A 6960-nucleotide genomic window follows, 5' to 3' on the forward strand; every position below is an offset into this window, starting at 1 on the left:
GTAAAGAAGAAATTATATTTTATTTGGTTAAGATACTGAAATTAGGGGATTGTTTATTACAAAACTTAACCTGCTTTAACCAATGCAACTATTGTAACTTAATGTTCCCTCCTACCAAGCAAAAACATCTGGGGACAGGTGGCAAAGAGAGAATCAAAGAAAACCTATATGTTGGAAAGCCTTTCAGCCAAATATTTGGTAAACTACATTCCATCATAATATATAAGGCAGACAGGACCACATGTCTACTAGTCAAAGGGAAGTGACTGACAGAGACATAAAGATAGCATGTACCTAAGCAGCTTTAGTAATATGTCACGAGAAAGGAATAAATGCAAGAAAAGCATTGGCTGGTTTGCAAACCAAAACAAAGGGAATAGAGAGAGTTGAGACAGTTGGGGTCTTGAAGGATTTAAAAAGCTACCTGCTTCAAGACCCGAAGTTTAGGAAGAGATAGCTTAAAATGTCTTTAAGCAACAAAGTCTATTAAAACAAAGGGATGCAGCAAAGATCAGATGAAGCAAATGGCTTATCCATCTAAGTCTAATGATCTAAAGGCTGACTTCATTAAGTTAGGAGAGATGCTCGGGGGTTAGGGAGCAAAGACATAAATTAGGCTTGAGAATTACGTATAGAAGAGCAGATTGATTGTGGTTATTGGCACTTGGAAAAAATTGGAAGTAAATAGGTTAGAACACTACTACCTTTTAATAAAATGTATTTCCAAATACACCTTAAGCCTGGAAAAATAACAAAAAAAGTCTTTGACTATTAATATATTTAAAAACAACAACAACAGCATCAAAGAACAAAACGTAGCAAATGAACAAACAAAAAATTTGCACTTCTTTTTGAGTCAGAATCTCAGCGAGGATCTCCAGTTAGTTACATGTATAGAACAGCTGCCTGCCTTAAGGAATTACAAAATCATTGTGAATAAATATCTACTGTATGTCTCATTCTTCACCTTACTGAAAGCAAATTTCTGTTATGGTTTTCCCGTCATTACCTGATTTTTAATGATGGGCACCTGTAATTTATCTATTTAATAAATAGACTGCCTAATCTTTCAGAACCATATGACCTAATACGCATCACCCAGAGATCTAGTTTTTGTTTCTGTTTTTGCTGGATTCAGTGGAGCTATGGAGCTATTTGAAGAATGGATGTCCAAGTGATGGTCCAGACTTGGGGAATGAGATCGAGATGCTGCTTCCATGGATACTCTTCATGAAATGCAAGAAGTTGGAGAAAAGCAAAAAGTAATCAAACCAATGCTTGCTAGGCCTGTTAAAGTACTGCCAACTGTAAAAGATAAACATGTATAGCTCAGAGTGTGGCACAGTGTGTTACTTCTGTGGTCATTCAGGAACTGTAGTGGTTTTAAACTGTATGTACCCCAGAAAAGTATGTTCTTAAAGCTAATCCATTCTTATGCAAGCAGGATATTTTGATAAAGTAACTTCAATTAAGTCATGGCCTAGGGTGGGTTTTCATTCTCTTACTAGAGTCCATCATGAAAGAATTAAATTCAGACAAAGAGAGAAAGCCCTGGAAGCAAGAAGCTGAAAGCAATGAAATGTGGAAGAGAAGGGAGAGACCAGCAGATGCTGGTCATGTACCTTGCCATGTGAGAAAGGAGCCAGGATTGATGGCAGCCAGTCTTCAAGAAGAAAGCATCCTCTTCACGATGCCCTCATTTGGATATTTTCAAGGCCTCACATCTGTAAGCTTGTAAGAAAATAAATTCCTGCTGTTAAAAGCTAAACCATTTCCAGAATATTGCATCTAGTAACCTAGAAAACTAAACCAGAGACCAACGTTGCTTTCACGTTGTATCTCCTCCATCTTAAAAATGTTTTCTAAGAATACTGACAACAAGTCTGATGCCATTTTAGTTATTGCTCTTTTGAAGGTGGCATAGTATTTGCTTACATAAAAGCTTATGATCTTTTCATGAATATTGGGGCTTATAAATTCATTTTAGAACTGTATCTTTCTTTTTTTACACTTATTATAGAGGGAATTTAATTGACTCTTTCAATATGAGCACATAGATCCTTATTCATCTTTGGAACTTATCTTGCATTTTATTTATTATTAATAAAATTTTAGAAGGCTGTATAAAGCACAGCAGACATGGATGAAAATAAGTATGGATGATTAGGGGCCAGTGAAGGTCAAGGTAATCACCAAGAGAAAGAACACCGTTTCCTTCCAAGCAACTGCACTTGAAAGCCACAAAGATAAGGACAGCTTTGCAAAAGCTCACAAAAGAAAATGAGAGAAAGGCAATTTTAAAACATCTTTCAAGGGCAGGGAATATGTCACTGGCTCAGAATATGTGTCAAGAAAGAAACTCCCACCTTCTTTATCCACTCCTGCTTATGCTCTATCCCTTCCCAAGAAAGATCTGATATTTTGGTAAAAAACTCAAATAGTAAATTAAAAACATCAGAGTGTAAATGAAAAAGAATAAAACCAAACACATTTCCCACACCAGCAAGTCCAAACAGAGCCATGGACTTTTAATCACTGAAGAGAAATATTTAGTATTAGAGAATGAAGAGGATCTGAACTGAGTTTGCTTGAGGAAAGGAAAAGCTTCCTAAGTAGGTTTGAGGACAAAAATTAAGATGTTTTATAATTTTATCATGCAAGCATTGTTCTAAAAATGGTTTTGAAAAATATAGGTCATATATAAAAATATATAATTATCATTCTCTGGCCATATTCTTAAATACAATTTTTTTTTAAATACAGTTTTTGAAATACTTGGTGTGCTGGTTTTAAAGTATTATGCACACCAGAAAAGCCATGTTTTAATACTGATTTCATCTGGTGGAGGCAGCCATTTCTTTTAATGTAAGTTGGCAACTTGATTTAATTATCTCCACAGAGATGTGACGCGCCCAATTGTGGATATAACTTTGAATTAGATGGAGATGTGACTTCACTCATTAAGGTGAGTCTTGCTTAGTTTACTGGAATCCTTTAAAAGAGAAAACAGTTTGAAGAAACCTCAGACATGGTAGTGCCTGGAGAAACAGCAGAAGCCTCAGACCAATGGAAAATTTAGAACAGAGCTGAAACAGGTACCACACAAGAAAACAGAGAAACAGATGTTTAGAAATGCTTGGAGCACAGCAGACATTGCCATGATGTTAAGTAAGCCAGAACCTGGAGAGAGCCAAGGGAAGCCAAGAGATGGAAGCCAGCCCCAGAGAACCAAAGTGAGGAGCCCCCACAGGAGCAGAGGCTGAAAGCACAGAGCCCAGGAGCAGGGGACCAGCAGATGCCAAGCACAGGACTTCCCAGCTTATAGAGGTGTTCCTGACCCATCATCCTTTCCTGAGTGAAGGTAACATCTTGCTGGTGTCTTAATTTGGACACTTTTACTTCCTTAGAACTGTAAATTTTTAACTTATTAAATTCTCCTTTATAAAATCTGTTCTAGCTCTGGTATATGGCATTCCAGCAGCTTGCATACTCACCTGGTTTCTGAACAGTTGTAAAGAGAAGCAAACAAATTACACAAATTTCTTTAAAAACAGACCATGACAAATTACATAAGGACCCAGTATAGAATTGTAAAATAACATTAAAGTATCTTACTATCCTTTCGTAAAATGTGGAAATATGAGTGAACTGAAATTTAATGTGGGTATAATAATTTATAGTCAGTTACTAACCAGGATTAAGAGTCCTGAGCAATGAATAAATGGCAACATGAAGATAAAATTTCAGTGGCTAAAGTATTGAACTCCACCTTTACTCATGCACTTCTGAAAAGTTCTGTAAATTCCTTAGATGAGGGAACAGCCACAACATCAGGAGTAAGAGGGGCACGGGTGGCAGCAGCAGCCCTCCCCCATCCCTATCCCCACAGTCACGTCCCTGTCCCTGGGGTGGGGGGGAGAGGGAGGGGAGGCAGCAGTGACAGGTCACCTGCAGGTATTTTATGCACAGGGTTTGTAAGAAAGAAGATTACTGTGGCTACTCACATGACCTCTCTGTCAGTGCATATGGTATAGTGGACAAGTATTTTCAGCGAGGGTGCTATATTCATGGAGACCCCTGCAGATATGAACATAGCAAGCCATTGAAATAGGAAGAAGGAACCGCTGCACAGCTAATTGCAAAATCATCCCTTGAAGCTTCCTCAAGTCTATTGGGAGTAGTTGGACCACTTGTTGACGTGAGTGGGGGTGAAGCTGAGACAAGAAATTCAAACTTTGCAAGTACAGGAACAGGAACAGAAGACTGGGTGAATGCCATTGAGTTTGTTTCTGGGAAACCCTGCTGGCCGTATCTTAAATTGAGGCTGATGAGGACATGGAGCTCTCATCTGCCATCCAGTACAACAGGGACATGGTTTGTGGGATCTGCAGAGAGTTTGTCTATGAGAAAGCTAACCCCAGTGAGCACCACATTGGAATTCTCTCCAGCTGCAACCACACCTACTATCCCAAGTGTATTCGTAAGTGGAGGAGTGCTAAGCAATTTGAGAGCAAGATCATAAAGTTCATCCCAGAATGCCAGATCACATCTAACTTTGTCATTCCAAGTGAGTACTGGGTGGAGGAGAAAGAAGAGAAGCAGAGACTCATTCAGAAAGACAAGGAGGCCATGAGAAATAAGGTGGGCAGGTATTCTGATGAAGGTCGTGGGAGCTATCCATTCGGAGCGAACTGTTTTTACAATCATGTGTACCCTAATGGCCATAAAGAGGAGCCACAGAGGCAGAAAGTGGGAACATGAAGCAGATACCAGGTAACTCTCACTTTTCTTTTAAAGGAGGGAAAATGCCACCATAGCAGTTGAGTCCTGCACGTATTGGGGTAGGGAAGGAGAAGATTAACACTCAGGTCTAGGAGGGAGATTAGACTGTTAAAGGAGGAAACAGACCTCAGAAAACTGGGAGGGATGTGAAAGGAAAAGTTCTAGACTGTTCGCATCAAGCAACCAGTGGGGAGGAAGTGGTAAATGGAAACCCTGAATAAGATGACTGATTTGATATGCCTTCTGATGAGCTGGACGTTTTGCCTTAGAAACAATAAAACAGAAGATACTACTCAATAGGGCCATCCTTATTATGGGTCTTGCTTTTACAGACCCAGCAATGGAACCAGTTCTGGGAGCTCATTGAGGAAAGAGAGAACAGCAGTGCCTTTAACAACGATGAAGAAGACGTCGTCACCTTTGAGCTGGGCGAGATGTAGCTTATGATTTTGGCGGCAGGTGGGGATGACCACCTGGCAGACTCCGAGGATGAATGGGACTGTTTCATGATGAGCTGGAAGATCTTTATGACTTGGGCCAATAGCGCCTTTCAGTGGATTAGGAGCTGGGCTGCTGGCCTTGGACAGTAGCTGTTACCTCTGGTGGGGTGGCCGGGCCTGTGCTTCCCTCCTAGGCAGGCCTATCATTTCCAGGTGCTGTCGTAATTGTATTTACCCAGGGTCTGTCTTCTAAATCCCTCACCTTTCCCCAAGGAGTGTGTTGTTTTCTCTGTTTAAAAAAGTTGCAAAAAATAAATCTTAAAGTTAAAAAAAAATTACTTGGATGTTCATCTACTCAGCAGAACAATCCTGAATAAGATTTAGATAGCTAGTAGATTAGACCTAAATATCCCCCCAAAGAAGGCAGAGATAATCCTCAATAAGAATGTGTCATTCATTTGGAAGAAATTAGAGTTCACATCTGAGTTTAAATATTTTACTTTATGAGAATTAATTAAAACATTTTAATTGCTTATGGAAGTAATAATGTACATAAACATTATTTTGGACCTCATATTGGAAATTCTGGATTAAACATTTTACTTATAGGATCGTATTTAGCCCTCACAACAATGCTATGCAGTACATAATACGTTTATTCTTGTTCTGTTAATAGTAAAAAACTGAGGCTTATACATGAAAAAAATTATCTGCTATAAATTACTGTCATTCATTGGAAACAATATGTTGATGCTTTGGTGGCCTGAACGGTCAATTCAGCAGTTTGGTATGTTCCTCCTCCATGACGTCGGGCTAATGGTAGGTTGTTCCAGGATGAGAAGGTCTAGCTTCATACAATCCTACGTTTGCACGTCTGTCACAACAAACCACAGCTTTTCTTCATTGCTTACAGAGCCAAGAGGCAAGCTTTACCAACTTTAATAAATGCATTGAGTCCAATATTAATGGAGGCCTCTTCTTACTTTAGGCTTTACTACTCAGAGTACATGTGTATTCATGCACCTAGCTTCTATTAAAAGGGTGGCTCTGCACATGGCATTTGGTGAGCATTGGAATAAAGAGCATAGCAAGAGGGCAAGGAGTAGAAGGTGGAGAATGGCATTTCGCTTTTTCTTTTAGTTATTTGAAATCCCATCTTCCCTTCCTGAAAGTGCCTGTTCACTGGGCAGTGCCAGTTCAACCAATGAAATGGTTATTTTGTTTTACTTTGAATATGATTGGAAACTATGGGGGAGTCACATTTAGTTTGGTTAAATTGTGTCCTTTTATTCCCCAGGGGTGTATAATGTAGTGAACTATTAAAGAAGGAATAAAATAAAAAGGAGTTGTTATCCACAGTCTTTCATGAAGCATACCCACTCGTTTTTCAAACAATGGATTTTTATCATTCAGAGGATGCTACTAAAGATAGGAAAGATAGCATGTTAGAAACTTAATATTGGGAGAAGCTGAAGGTTGTTGATCTACTTCTCCATCAGTTAGCCATCCAGCTCAGGACGGCTGGCAGGTGGCTACCCAATCCTGATGTGATCATTTCCAGGGACTATGAGTTTGCCACTTGAAATGTCTTCTTACATGTATAATCTTGGGCAACTCTATTTGTTATAAGTTTTTTTTCTCATATGAGGTCAAAATTTGCCTTCTCCTGATGTTGTCTCTTTCCCTTAGTCCTGCTCTCTAGCACTAAACAGGCTGAGCAAATCTAATCTCTCTTAAA

The 6960-nt window shown here is 39.2% G+C and overlaps 1 pseudogene; it reads left to right on the plus strand.

Annotated features, from left to right (window-relative positions):
• Window positions 1-3713: 3713 nt before the first annotated feature.
• Window positions 3714-5326, plus strand: LOC143666139 (E3 ubiquitin-protein ligase makorin-1-like; annotated as a pseudogene).
• The last annotated feature ends 1634 nt before the right edge of the window (window positions 5327-6960 follow it).

The sequence above is a fragment of the Tamandua tetradactyla genome, chromosome 22, assembly GCF_023851605.1.
Source record: "Tamandua tetradactyla isolate mTamTet1 chromosome 22, mTamTet1.pri, whole genome shotgun sequence".
NCBI classification, from domain to species: Eukaryota; Metazoa; Chordata; class Mammalia; order Pilosa; family Myrmecophagidae; genus Tamandua; species Tamandua tetradactyla.